At 39.5% G+C, this 15,421-nt stretch overlaps 1 long non-coding RNA gene across 5 annotated transcripts in view; it reads right to left on the bottom strand.

Annotated features, from left to right (window-relative positions):
• Window positions 1-410: 410 nt before the first annotated feature.
• The window catches only part of LOC128091363 (uncharacterized), a 40,398-nt gene continuing 25,387 nt past the window's right edge, over window positions 411-15,421 (bottom strand). For 3 of the 5 annotated variants that reach the window (XR_008211360.1, XR_008211361.1, XR_008211362.1), the window contains 3 exons: window positions 6,618-6,740; window positions 6,309-6,427; window positions 411-4,734 (listed from right to left, as the gene is read on the bottom strand). This is a non-coding gene — a long non-coding RNA (uncharacterized LOC128091363). Of the gene's footprint in view, window positions 4,735-5,014; window positions 6,428-6,617; window positions 6,741-15,421 lie in introns of those variants that run through there. The other 2 variants (XR_008211359.1, XR_008211363.1) reach the window with 2 other exon arrangements.

Genomic DNA, 15,421 nt, shown 5'->3' with positions numbered 1-15,421 from the left:
AAATATTGGTGGTATGGGATTGGTGGATGGTTGGATCTTGGAGGTGTTTTCCAACCTTGGTGATTCAATGTTTCCATGGGAATTTTGGAAGGTTGGGAAATCCAGGAAGCACTTACAGATCTCTTTAGTGCATTTAAACTGAATATTTCATGACCCTATGTAGTAAATAAGCATAGTCCTACCCAAGTCTGCAATAAATAAAATTAATTTTTGTTGAAATTTTAAAATCCTACTGTTTATTCAAAAGTAAGTCTATATTAATTTATTGAATGTTAAGGTATAAGGTTATATTATTTATTCAATAAACTCAGACTTCTCACTGATTGCAAATTTTCTACAGAATAAGTGCCATAAGTTTGTTTCAAATTCATTTTTGTCTAAAAAAAGTTAAGATTTCAGTACAATTTACATGCATGAGACTATGCATTTATTATTTCAAATGCAGAATTTAATTGTTCACAGTATTCAACTCTCATTTTCAATTTTTGCTGAATGGACTTAACCTTTATAGAGTGGGCAGAAGGGCCTCATGAATTGACTGGGACCTTCATTCATGTAGAAGTCTGAGTAAAGAAGGAATGTGTATTAGAACTGGATAACCAGATACTAGGACATCACATATTTTTCTCAATTTCTTTACTAATGAAATCAATATTTGCCTATGTGCACGGTCATATAGATTTAATACATGCTCTCTGGCCAAATGAACCAGAAAAACATTGCAGTAAGACTCAACTGATTTAGCAGACCTCAAAATTCCAAATTCTTTTTACGCATCAGATATGCACAGCTTTGCCTGTGTATTATAGTCACATTCATCTTTCTTCTCTTTATACTTACTTGTCATAGAGCCAAAATCTGGAACAAAGATTTGGGAATCCACCTTCACATTTCAATGAGAAAAGAAGTCTTACTCTGAACATTAGGTGCGGCCTTTTCTTGCTTTTTCTTCTATCTGTTTTCTGTTCACTAGCTAAATTACATTCTCAACTCTGTTCTACCAGCTACTCACAGCACTGTAGTGAATACACGCTTCGTGCAGGTTTTCTTCAAGATTTCCCCTCATATGTACATTAAGGTGCATTATTAATGCACGGTGCATTGTCACAGCTCACAACCAACAACTTGTAAACTTCAGTTCAGTGGTTTTTCCAGTACATATAATCTCCTCTGGTCATATACTTCTGTCCGCTGTCAGGAGGGCTGCGTTGTCCTGCAGCCACAGGAATCATCTGGTGTATGGTCAGCCTCTGATTGCAAAAATCAAGCAAACAATGAACAACTTCTCATATATGTAGGTAAAGCTGAAGCAAAGCTAAACCCAGGAAGGCAAATATCTCTCTACCCTGTTCCGTCTCCAACGAGCTTGCATCATTGAGCTTTGGTACTCTTCTTTGAAATCAATTCCCTCAACAAATGGCTCCTGTCCCATAGATCTTCTTCCTCCCTGAGAAAATAATTTATTTGTACCAGGAGCTTGCATATTCTCTGAGCTTCCTTTGCAACTCCTGGGGGCATGGACATTACCTAGCAAACAGTTTCTTCACAAGAAGTTTGCTATCAATCTCCTGTTTGACTACTCCAAACATTCTCTGGAATTAAATAACTGAAGGAACTAACATGACAACTGGATAGTACTGAATTTCTCAGACTGTTTTCTAGCTGTTCATTTATGCCATGATTCAGTTTTAATTAAAATCTTGCAAAGTTCTTGGACTTTTTCCCCCTGAGTAATGCGCAATTTCATACCATACCATACCCAACATTTCATACCAAAAAGAGTAATTTCAACAAAGATAAGTAGTTTATTTTATCAACATATCACCCCATACTGAGAAACAAAGGCTTAAATAAAAATGGATGAAAGATGAAGAGATGAAGTGCCCAGAGATGCAGCATGCACCACAAACAATTGTTCTGAAATAAAGCTAAAAGGAAACCAGTCAAATTCTTCTGAGCTTAATAAACTTTAGATTAGATCAAATTAGGTATGAGTCAGAACTTCTCCATGCTTACTGTGTAACTGATTTCTACTTTCCTTTTTCCCAGGATGAAAAACATTGGAATTGATTTATCTTTGCAGACTCACAAGATATCTACTTGAATTGAGTTTTCTGAGTGCAAGGAGACAGTCAGTCTGCAAGACAAGAGGACTGTAGTGCACCTGACAACAACAGAGGCAAAGGGAATGGTGAAAAAAAATCATGATGATGGAAGCAGAAAGACTTGCCACAATCTCACCTCATACTCAAAAAACTCCACCTTCTCTACCTCTGAAAAATAAAAGGGTGGACCAGCAGTTTCCGCAGTTATAATGATCTGTAAACTTGGAATTTGGGCTGGTTAGGCATACCAACTTCATAATTTTTCTCAATTCCTGTGTAAAAATAAAGCACGTGTGCTTGAAATAACTGTGAAGCTGCAGACAAAGGCAATTCTGAACAAGTTTGTTCAAACGTTCTATTCTCAGTTTTACCTGCTTTGGGGGACTCAGTCTATTGGTCAGTGGCCCCTGCTCCTGTGCAGTGTTTTGTTTCCCTCAGCAGTTTGTGGTGCACAGAGCTTTGTTCAGTTCTGTGGCAGCTTTGGACCTCTCTCAGAGAACTCAGATGGGGAAAATCATTTTTCCTGCCAGCAGGCCAATGCCAGCTGTGCACTACATTTAATGGCCTTTTATAAAATTTGGTAGCTGTCTCAAGAGTTCAGAAGAAATATGAGGATTTCATTTAATGAAGTAATTTTATTACATAGAAATCAATCTCTTGCTAGGATTTTCTAACTGCAACAAGATTTTCTACTACATTTTACAGAACCTCTACCTAAATCAATCCATTAACTTAGGTAGAAGAAGATGGCATCTATGGGATCTTCATTAAAACACCAATATGAAACATTTCAAACTGTGTTTGCAGCCCCTTCCTTGTTTAATATGGAGCCCTAAATCATAATTATCATCAGCAGGAAAAGAAAAAGCAGAAACTTCTCATGCTGGCAACTGCTCCTGAGTCATATTTTTCTTGAAGAGTACTCTAAATCTGTATATTACAACTACATTAAAGCTTATATGTTTGAGGTCTTAACGAATCTGAATGTTGACATGGGATGGTTTTAATCTCCAATTTGTTTATTGCAAGTGTGCTTCCTGAATATTTTGCTTTTGCTTCTTGCATGCTGGAATCCATGTTTTTTGTTTGTGTGTATGTTATAAAGGAAAAATCCTTGTACGTTTATAAGTTCTTTAAGATGTTGTTATTTGGTAGGGAAGAGGATAATTTTAAAAATGAGACAATGAAGTAAATACAAAAGCACAATTTCCTTTCATGATACTCGTCTTTCTCCTTCTATTCCTAATTCTGCATCTAAATTCCCTCTTCTCTTTCACATCTCAGAACAAATATTTGCAAGGGTTTCCCTTGGATGCAGAATCAGCCCAAGACCTGGAATCTGTACATAGGTTTTATGCACAGATGGATCAGTTTCATGGGAAGTAAATGGCAAGAAGAAACTTGACTGCATGTACTCATATGTACACCAGTGACTTGTCTCAGTCAAGTAGATGGAAGCACATATTTTTAGATTCTGATCTGTAGTTCAGCCACAAATAAAAAATTTGCAAAATACGCCTTCTATGTAATACTTGCTTTGTTCATTCTTTTCCATTTAAGCTAAATAAAAACCTGTTCTATAACGCACTGATCGGGGAAAGGTGCATTCTCAATGAGAAATAGTATTTCTCAGTAAGATCTTACATTCCAATATTTTTTGTGGTCTAAGCACAAAATGTTAATTTCCCTGGAGAGTCAAAGGTTATCATATTCAGGCCCAGGCTCATGAGTTGAATTTCAGTGGTGTTTTCTTCAGTCTTGCCATGAATAATGAGCCTCCCATGCAAGGGCTGAGAAAGTACAACATGCTGAACTGCTGCAAGCTTGGCATCAACAGAGAGCAGCTTGCAGCAGTGCTGCTGGAGAGCTGATCACATGTTCTTTTGAGCATGGTGCATAATTATGTTGTTTTTTGTAAAATTATGAACTATTAAATCTGCGTGACATGTAGACGAGAGAAGAAAAGTTCAAAATCCCACTGTAATTTATGAACATGTGGTGAACAGATGTTCTGTGAGATTTTTCTTCCCCTCACTTTAAAAAATTTGGATTATGTTTTCTCTGTTTTCTCTCCTTTTCTCTCACTCATGTTCAGACTCTGTACTTGATGCTTTATTAGATGTCTCAGCAGGGTAAATGCATGATTAATAATTGTCGATGACAGAAATTTGGTTTCTATAAGCTATGGAATGAAAGATAAATATGACGGGAACAGTTCTACCTAAGTATATATGTTTATGACAACTAAGCCTCTTTAAGACTGTCTGTGTTAGGGTTACTCATGATTTATGGGGATGTCACCACTGACCCTAGATCTGGAAAATCTCTTGCAATTTCTCTTATTGTAATCATCACTTTTTCTTCATATACCTGGGGAAAAAAAAACATCCCCCAAAGAAAGAAAGGAAAAGTTAACATTTTCAGGGTCAGAAAATATTCTATAAGCCCTTCAACTTCTAATACTAAGGCAGTACAAACTTTCTTTACAACAATACACTGTTGTGTGCTACCATCTCTCAATTTACCTGCGACAACAGATGGTCAGAATGAGAGCATTCTTCACGTGTGCTGGCATTCTGAACTGAAACACCAGTTCAAGGCAGACTCTAGTCACAACTTCACTGTTTTACTGTGAAGAAATAAAGAACATTTTGACCCCCTCTTGAACGGAGATGATCTTGATCTTGTAGTGCTATCCACCAAGACAGGGTTTCTCTTCAAGACCATTTATTTTCTAATGAGAAGTAGCAGGTCACAACAAATTAAATCAAATTTTCAGGCTGTTAAATTAAAGGAAAATGTATGATAAGATAGGTAGATAGGCAGTAATAAGTCAAGCAATTGACAAGCTAATACAATAGTCTTTCTTAATTTTGAAGTCTATCACACTTGAAAATACAAAGTTGTAATTTGATTCTTTCTGTTTCTTCAGTTTATTGGAGAAATACCAAAAAGAAACAAAAAAATTTTCTTGGCCATATTTTCCATCTTCTTTAGGCCTAGACAGTATAAGTTTCCTAAAAACAGTTAAAAAAATGTTGCCACTGTGATATTAAATTACTTCTCATATCAGCAACTGATAATTGGAGACTCCTGAAAGGAATCACAACACGTATGTGCAAGGAAGTGTACTGTCTAGGAGCAGAGATGAAGGAGAAGAATATTTGAAACATTATCAAGGAAAGTCAACTGTAACAGCTGGGGGGGGGGACAGGACTGTGTTATGAACACTTTACAACTATACTAGTAATTCCCATGAACTAAACAAAACTACAGGCCATTTACTTATCATTATTTAAAAAGACAAAGCTCCCTTTTGATACGTAAGCAACTACTGAAGATACTTTTCTCACTCAAAGTTTCTGTTGTGCAGAAAAAGACGTTTTCTGGGAAAAAAAAACTTACTGCAGATATGGAGGGCTGAGCAGTCAGCAGCCACATGAAATTCAACAAGAACAAGTGCTGGATTTTGCACCTGGAATGGGGCAAACCTGCAAAAATGTACAGAACACAGGACAAGAGGCTGCAGAGCAGCCAAATGGAAAGGGAGCTGGGGGTTCTGGTTGACAGCAAGTGGAAGGTGAGTCAGCAGCAGGCTCTGGCAGCCAAAACGGCCAAGGGTGAGGAACATCAGGCCCAGCACCGGCACTGGGCGAGGGAAGGGGTTGTTCTGCTCTGCTCTGCGCTGTGCGGCCTCACCTCAAGCACTGGGTGCAGTCTGGGGGACCACAGTATAAAAAGGGTATAGATTAATATTAGAGAGCGTTATAGATCACTGTCAGCATCTACAAGAGCACAACAAAGAAGGGGCAGGGTCTGGAGGGCGAGATGTGCGGGCAGTGCTGAGGCCCCTGGCTGTGCTCAGCTCAGAGCAGAGGAGCTGAGGGGAGGCCCGATGGCGGCTGCAGCTGCTCACTGGGAGCAGAGGGCAGCGCTGAGCTCTGCTCCGTGTGACAGTGACAGGGCTGAGGGAACGGCATGGAGCTGCGTCGGGGGAGGGGGGTCAGGGACAGGGGCTGCAGCAGGGGGCGGTGGGCACGGAACGGGCTGCACGGGGCAGTGGTCCGAGCCTATCGGAGCCGAAGAAGCATGTGTGCAACGCTCTCAGACCTAGGGTTTGATTTTTGTGTGGTCCAGCCAGGAGCTGGACTCCATGATCCCTGTGGGTCCCTCCCAGTTTGATATACGATTTTGTGAAATTACTCAGACGCCTGCTGTTACAGCATTGTCTTCCACTGGGTCGGCAGGAGGATGGAAACTCTCTGCTTTTCTGCATCTCTTCTCTCTCATCTCCATGACATTTTCACCAGGTAAGTTCGCATCTAAAAATGAGAAATACACCTTCAGGCAATATGTAACAAGCTTGGGAAATGTACCATCTGTTTTGGGATAGAACATTATGCATGTATATAATGCATACATAAAGACTTTCCTGCTTGAGAACCATAGTTGAACAAATTATATAAATTATTCTTTCTTATTACCAATAATGCATACTGATAGAAACCTTACCTAATTTACAGTCCAAGAGAGTACGAAGACTGGTGAAGAGTTTTCAAATATGATACAAAGCCCGCTTTCTGTCATGCTAAGGTTTGGACTCTATCTTTGCTTTGAGTTCAAACCCACATATATCTAAAAGTGTAAAACAAAAATAAATGAAATAAGTTATTCTGAAAAGACAGGAAGGGTCTGCACTGTATTCTGCACTGGCTGCCTCCTCCTCTGAGGCTCTTAGAAAAAAAAAAGAAAAAAAAAAAAGAAAGCAGATTTATTTTCTCCTATCTGCAGCTTTGATCTGAGCTGCTGGCAAAACGTTCCTCCTCAATATGAATTACCAAAACCAATGGAAGACTCCCAGTAATTTATTTGGCTCTGGAACAGCTTGTTCTAAACATTACTTGTCCCATAGCTTTGAATTGGACCACAATTTTACCATGGACAGAAGAGGTAGAAAAGTCAGAAATAAGGAACCTGTGCCAAATGTTCTATCAACTTCCAGAATTGGTTTCGTTGTGAAACTTCATTACATAATGCTGAAGCAAAGCAATAGTTCTTAATTGCTTTAGAGGACAGAATTGTCTGAAGTACAGCTCCACTCATGAAATGGCTCCATGTTTGCCATGCAGCATTTCAGGGTTACCGAAAACTGTGGGTTCTCAGTAGAAGCTGAGAAAAACAAATAAGAAAACAGAATAACATTGCTTGTTTTAAAACATGATTTCACTTAATGCTAAGGCTCCTAAAAGCCCTCAGCTGTGAAACCCATGGCTGTGAAACCCAATGTGCAGCCCTTGTAAATCACACGTGGCAGTGGAGGGTCCTGTCCTGTCCCTTTCCACCAGCTGGGGCAGCTCCTTCTCAGCCTCTCCTAAAAGTTAATTCATCATGCTGAAGCCACCATCTAAATGTCAAGGGTGAACCAGGGTCTCCAGAGCTAAAACCACCATTTCATCCATGCAGGATATTTTGTTCACCTCTCGGCATTTTAGAACAAGTTCCATTATGTAAACTATTTATCTTTGTGAGTGAGAATTACTGTGTTTTAATTCAGAGATTTTTCTCTTCAGGGCAAAGCTTTCATTTGACAGTACAAAGCAGAATGCTTCACTACATGCTTCCATGCCAAAGGACTGGCTCACCCAGATGGTTCTCCAGGGGTTTCAAGCTGTTAGAGCACTTGGTTTTAGCTTGAACAGTCTGGGTGGGGCTGCAGCTGGTAAATTTTCATGCCACCCGCAAGTCTAGGCTGAGATGGACATTCACATTAATTCTAGGTCAGTGAGGTTAATGATAATGAGTAAGTAGATTGGGTAGGTTGGGAGTCTTAGCAACTGTGGAGGCTCCACTGACAGGCTTGAAATTACCACCTCTGAATTGCACTGTCTTACAGTCTGGTTTATACAGCATAAGAAACAAGACAAGGATAATTCAAGAAACAGTCTGGAAAGATTCATCCCACTATAGATGTCCAAGTCCTGTATGCAGTGTGCAGTATACAAGGGTTCTTCTGAAAGTAATGCCTTTTATTTTATTATGTTGGCCCACAGTGTGTGAGGCAGATGTTGGTAGCACAGCAGTAGAGGCTGAACCTTCCCTCCAGTATCCCATCGGATGTTGTTGCAGTGGGACAGATGGCAGCAGAGGGGCACTGACAAAATGATGTCTGATGTGGAAATGCAAATGAAGCAAAGGTTTGTCACTGCATTCCTCCATGCACAAAAAACTGCCCTCAGTGACATTCACTGATGCTTGCTGAATGTCTGCAAAGACCAATCAATGGATGTGAACACAGTGAGGCAGTGGGTGCTGAGTTTCAGCAGTGGCATCAAGCGACAGTGGATCACCTCTACAGGTGCAGATTTGTACAAGTGCAGCGTGCAGGCTCCTGTTCACTGCTGGTGAAAATACACAGCTAATAGTGGTTACTATGCTGAAAAACAGTGTTTTGTAGCTGAGAATTGTATCAAACAGCATTGTTGTCTAGAGGTTGATCATCGTGGTCCTTCTCAACCCAGTCCATTCTATGATTCTGTGAACTTTTTTACTTATTTACTTATCTAATTTATTTTTTATGGAAATAAATAGGAAGCATTAGCGTTGGAGTGACATTCATTACTTTTGGAGTGACCTTATGCATATATATATATGCAGGAACACATTTCTTCTGTTTCATGCCTTTCATCTGTAAAACCCATCTCTGAGAGTTGACTGATATCAGTCCATATTTAAAGGCCACATGCCAGTATTACAAATACTGGTATCTTACATAAAAGCAAAACTAATTTTTCTCCCTGGTCATCTCACTTATTCATTTCTGAGACAGTGTACTTCTTCCAGATGGACTGACTATAGGTAGATTTTTTCAGAGATGGAAAGATAGACAGAGACAAAGATGGTTAGCATAAAACTGTAATATATGTTAATTTCACCCATTTTTTACAATTAATGATAAAGACTACTGATCCTTTCAGATATTTCTGACAATCTCACAGTTCCCACCAACGATGCAAAAGAAACCCTAAGAAGAATAGATAAAAGAAGTTAGCACACTGGGTATGTTGGTACTTTGGAATCTGGTATAGCGTGATGCTGCTGACAGAAGATCTGTCCAGCTGCAGAATAACATGTGTTCTTACGTTTGATATCCTGGTCAGAGATATTCAGGAAGGTCTGAAGTATTGTCAAACTTAGGTGCAAATCCCACTCTTGGCTTCTGCTTTAGATTGCCTCCAGAATCCTCATGTTAGCAACTAAGCAAAGAGTGTAAAAGAAAGGAAAACATGCGTTTTATTAGTGTTGAGAATAAACTCAGGATTTATTTCTGTCTTCTAAGGACTCTTACATAAATTTCAAATATTTTTGCTGTTTGATATATTTCAGACATGCTGCCCTGTACTAATGAGAAGGAAAAAGAGGATATGCTTCCTCTTTTTTTCCTGCTCTCCAGTTGGTCTGAGCTTAGTGCAAACATAAGGCTTTGAAAACTCTAACTGGTTCCAGCTGAATCCTAGAGAGCCTACAAAGACCTAGTTCCTCTTAGGCAGATTGAGGAAACATAAACTCCTCTTCTGACATAGCGGTGTGAAGCACTAAAAGCCCCAGCCACTGGGAGAAGTTCTGCAGAGCTACGCAAAAGCTTATCAGAAGCAGAACTGAGTATGCTCTTAAGTAAAAGTAATAATTAAAAAAAAATTAAAACACATAAACATGAGACTGCAATAACCAGATATACACAAGAATGGACCTCATCAAGAAAGTATAGAGAATTGTATCCCGTGAGTTATTTAAAGCTGGACTGGGCAAAATAATGCAAAATACACTGTACTGAACGATCTTTCATTAGGAGAAAGAAAGATACAGTGAAGTATCAGGTCATTTTTCTTATTAGTAATGTCTTCTATTGCTTTTGAAAATAACCTTGCTTGCCAGACAGATCCTTGCTGAGGGACAGAAAAGCCTCACATTTACAATGACAGGATACAAAGAATGAGTCAATGGGGAACCCGTTGCAAAACGCATTTTTGACAACATTTTGCAAGTTGAAACATTGTTCTTTAGGTTATTGTTCATAAGGAAATACAAATCCAAAAGGTAAATTTTAATGGCAGGCATTGTGCATAACTGCAACAGTTTTCTTGTAAATTTGTCAACGTATTCAAACAAATGAACCAAGGCAGAATTAGGGCAGTGAAAGACAAAGATGAAAATCAATATAATTCTGAGTAAAGCTGGTGCTCTTGCAGTATACTCCTATAGGGATTTAGTTTAAAAGTTTTTTCCAATACCCTAGTATTTATTTCTTTCCCAGCTGTTGATAGCAGCTATCATATGCTTGCGCTGATGACAAAAGTGGCAAATATTTGTTTTTATGGAATGTCTCATTTTAGCTGTATGCAAACAAACACTATATTGTAATGCTGAACTGGAAGCCTTTCACTGACATGAAAACACGGAAGAAATTTAATTGCTTCCGTAATTCTTCATTTGAGTTAAATAAATCTACTCAGATGTGTAACCTGAAAAGACTGCAGATGCTATGAAATGAAACCTTTTGTGCTTCCTTCAATAGAAAATGTGAACTGAGAGTGTTTATGCAAACATACAAGATAGAAAATAGCACACTTCTAATTTAACTCTAATAACAGCTTCCAAATATCATCTGTAAATATTTAAGCAGGGACAAAAGGTACTCCTTTGTTACAGCATTTCATTAAAGACAAAAGCAATGATCTAGTATATTCAATTACAATATCGTGCTGGCAATTGACTGCTGCTCCATCCAGTATTTTCTCATAATGTCTGCTATTTGCTCCCATTTTGTGATTGCTCTCAATTTCTCCTTTTATCAAAAACAGGCCTGAGTAAGTTCATTTTATTTCTTTCTGTAGATCAAGAAAGAAAAGGTAGTATAATTTCCATTAGACCTTGGAATACGCTTTCCTTTGTACCAGCAAGTGTTTTCTTTTTCTAAAAATACAACATTTATCCATCACTGAAGCCTGTTATAAAATAGAAACTGAATTGGCAACACTGAGTAAAACCACATATCCAAACCAATTCTTTTACATCTGCTTTTATTTTTTGGACTTCTTTAACCTTGCTCAGATTTCAGCTCCATGTATCAAGTAAGCAAGAATTTTGCATGGGATAAAGCCATCAACCTGGAGGAAAATGCAGAGCTCACAGGGAAGGTTCTGAGGATTCCGAGGGGTCAGCATGGATGGTGTGAGACTCCCTGAGTACATGGGTGTGCCAGGCACTGCAATGAGCAATGTGGGCTCATGCTAGCAGAACACATACATCGTGCCACTCTGTGAACACAATTATAGAGTAATACAAATTGTTTACTTCTAGAGTTATTTGATTAGTTCTGCTATTAGCTAGGGTCTTGCAAACATTGTCACAATATCACAGAGAAATAAAGGGCATTAAGGATGGTCCTCAGATGAACTTTTCTCATATGTCTGAGTAAAGAGCTATTGTTAGAAAAGAGTGTCTTAGTTTCATTCGGGACACAATTGTTTTCTTCAGAGTGTCTGGTATGATGTGGGAAAGCAATGGAGGTAGAAGGCTGTTGTATGGATTTCTGCATGACGAGTTGCAGAAGCTACTGAAGGAAAGGGTGAATTGAGCCAGTTTGCAGAAGGGAAGGCCATCCAGCTGGCTTTAGGCATTGCTGAACAAGAGATGTAGCCAGTGCTCTACCTCTACACTGACCCCTGGATGGTGGCAAATGCCCTCTGGGGTGGTTACAGCAATGGAAGCACAACTGGCAGTGCAGGGGCAAACTCATCTGGGCTTGTGGATGTGGAAAGATACTGCTGCTGATAGAGAACATGGGTGTAAAGATACTTCACATACCCAAGAGTTGTGCCACTGAAGAACACTGACACAACCAGCAGGTGGATCAGTCCTCTAGGATTGAAGTGGCACAGATAGATCTGGACTAGCAAGAGAAGGATGAACTATTTCTAGGTCGATGTGCCCATGACACTTCAGTCCATCAAGGAAGAGATTCAACCAATAGATAAGCTCAGGACTGGGGGGTGGACTTGACTGTGGATGCTATTGCACAGGTTGTCCATGACTGTGAAATGTACCGTAATTAAGAAAGCCAAGTGAATAAAGCCCCTTTGGTATGGAAGACAGTGGCTGAAATACATATATATAGGGAGAGCTGGCAAGTAGATCATATCACATTCCCACAAACTCACCATGGCAAATGCCATGTGCTTACAGTGGTGGAAGTAAACACTGAAAGGCTGGAAATATATGCTGTGTGCCATGCCACCACTCAAAATGCTATCTTGGGTCTTCAAAAGCAAGTCTTGTGGCAGCATGTCACCCCAGAGAGACTTGAGTCAGACAATGGGATTCATTTCTGAAACAATCTCATAATCACCTGGGCAGAACAGCATGGCACTGAATGGGTCCAGCACATCCCCTATCATGTACCAGCCTCTGAGAAAATGGAACGATACAATGGATTGTTAAAGACTGCGTGGAGAGCAATGGGCGCTGTGATATTCAAACACTGGGACACGGGCTTAGCAAAAGCCACCTGGTTAGTCAACACTCAGGGATGTGCAAATTGAACTGGTCCTCCCCAGTCAAACCTCCTGCATACATTAGAAGAGAATAAAGTCCTGGTGGTGCATATAAAGAACGTTGTGAGCATGACAGCCTGAATTATTCCTGCCTCAGGTAAAGGCAAGTCTATTGGTCAGACTGCTTTTACTCAAGGACCTGAGTGGTGGGTAATGCAGAAGGATCGGGATGTCCACTGTGTACCTCAGGGTGATTTGATGCTGGGTGAGAACAGCATAATTTAAACTACATGTAGCTAAACTGTTACATAATACCAAATAATCATTATTATGACTATTTTGTGTCTTGTTAAAAGTAGTATAGTAGGAATTACTCAAGTTAAAAAAGAACAAACTCTGAAGGAACCAGAACTAGCTTCTGCATGCAGTAACCCAACACTGAATCATCCCTCCCTGAATGATTGCTGATGACAGATAGAGTCCAAAGTTATGAACTAAATTAATAACATGGACAATTTACATGGATGGCCCATAGACTATGGGAATAATATGTGTGCGTGTATCTACCAAAAATCAAGACAGATGATAGTGATTAGTTGGGACATGTAGAAATGGTAGGACCAGAGCATGATGTAAATGGTATGGAATAAGGAGTGGACATTGTCTTAGTTTCAGCTGGGATAGAGCTGTTTTCTTTAGAGTCTCTGATACCATGCTGTGTTTTGGTTCTAGGGGAAAAACAGTGTTGATAACACACCAATGTTTATAGTTGCTTGCTAAGCAGTGCTGTACAGAGACAAGGTCGTTTTCAGTAAACGGCCCAAGTAGCTGGGAGGGAACAGAATTAAGACAGATGACTTAAACTGTCCTAAGGGATATTCTGTATTGTATGACCTCACATAGGAGGAGTTTTGAATAGAGTGGGAATTCATCTTTCTCTCTTTTGCTGCTCAAGGCACGGGATGGTGAGCAATTATTTGTGCATTTGTTATATACATTAACGTATATATTATAATTAGTGTCGTAACTATTATCTTTTTCCTTTTCTGTATCTTACTAAATTGTTTTATCTCAATCCATGAGTTCTACTTTGTTTTTTTCCTGATTCTCTCCTCAGTCCCTCTGGGAAGGTAAAGGAGTGGGTGAATGACTGTGTGGTGCTCAGCCACCTGCTGGGTTAAACCACAAGAGAGAAAATTTAATTAAAAAAATGACTCAGTAACCTGAAGCCACCAGAACAAGGTGTCCCATCTCCAGAAGTAGCTGTGACTCACCTTCATTGAAGTTGACATTGAAGTGGTGGGAATATTTAGTTCTGATATAATTCCTCCTTAAGCCAGTAATGCATATACTCATCACACCTGACATATCTCAGTATAGCCTTTAGCCATCTAATTGGAAGTGAGAAAATAATTTTCAAAGTAACTGCATTTCAGTTATTAACTTTAGAGTCTTGCTATTCTGCTTTGTGTTCCAGTAGTCAGTTAGCCAAGGAGATACAGAAGAGCCAGAGAAAAATAAGAGTAGTTGAAAAAGAAAGCACTGTCATGATTTAAAAGAGGTTGCTGGCATTTACAAATTTCTGTGTATTCAGATTCAGTATTTTCAAATATGAAGATCATCATTTAATATTAATATTGAAACTCTATGCTGGTTAGGGCCCTTCTTCCAAATCTGGAGATACAAAGACACATTCAGTCCCTGCCTAGAGGTGCTTGGAAATAATATCCTGTCTGTATAACTTGAAATAGAAAGGTGTTTATTTTTACAACAGTAAGTGCTTAACAAGCAGTATCTAAACCAAAACTATTATTTCAAAAGTATTTAAAATAATATTTTAATTATCCCAATGTTTATAGAATTGAAAAAGCAGGAACTTTTAGCTACTAATAACGGCAGTCTCCAATATTTGTAATTTTTTTAAAAATCCGGGGACCAGTATAATGGTTTAGGCTTGTTAAAAAAGAAAACAGTTGGACAGAGCAGCTCTTCCACTGCAGAATTTAGCTTAGAGAACTGTAAACAAACCAACGTTCCCTTCAGGGCAATTTACACCTATCAGCCTTCAGAAATTTCTACTGTTAAAGAATTTTGGGGAGTTTTACTATGCCAAGTCAGAAAACACTGGAAGTTATTTATACGACCAGCAAAAAGACAGTAACCACATGAAAGAGAATGCAACACTTCGTTCAGGTTATGTGGGAATACAGAACATCAAAAGTAGCAAGGATAAAAGGTAAGTGTCTGGACCCAGGAAATAAAACTGCCTCTTCAGATAATTCTTATCACCACAAACACTGAGAAGCATCCAGCCTTCACCATCAGTCAACTTCACTGTCATCTGATTCTTGAGAAATGCATCATTCATGGAGTATCTGTGATACTCACAGCATGCCTGTGAATGAAGACCTAACAATTCTTTGACTACTGCACAGCTCTTCTGGGCTCCGCAGTTTAAAAAGGAAGTTAAGATCTGCAAAAGCATTCAGCATTGGCAACAAACTGCTAACTGGGCAGGAAGGTGTGCCCTGTGAGGAGAGGCTGAGGACACTGGGCTGTCAGCCTGGATAAGGCCGAGACGTGACCTCACTGCTCTCTGCAACTTCGTGGGAAGGGGAAGCAGAGGGAGATGTGGGGCGATGACAGGATGTGTGGGAAGGGCACAAAGCTGTGCCAGGAGAGGATCAGACTTGACATCAGGAAAAATTTCTTTACCACGAAGGTGGCCAAACCCTGGGACAGGCCTCCCTGAGAGGCATTGATGCC

This window comes from Tympanuchus pallidicinctus, unplaced genomic scaffold, assembly GCF_026119805.1.
Source record: "Tympanuchus pallidicinctus isolate F22 unplaced genomic scaffold, pur_lepc_1.0 scaffold5, whole genome shotgun sequence".
NCBI lineage: Eukaryota > Metazoa > Chordata > Aves > Galliformes > Phasianidae > Tympanuchus > Tympanuchus pallidicinctus.
The sequence above is the reverse complement of the archived record's forward strand: the minus strand, read 5'-3'. Positions and strand labels throughout refer to the sequence as shown.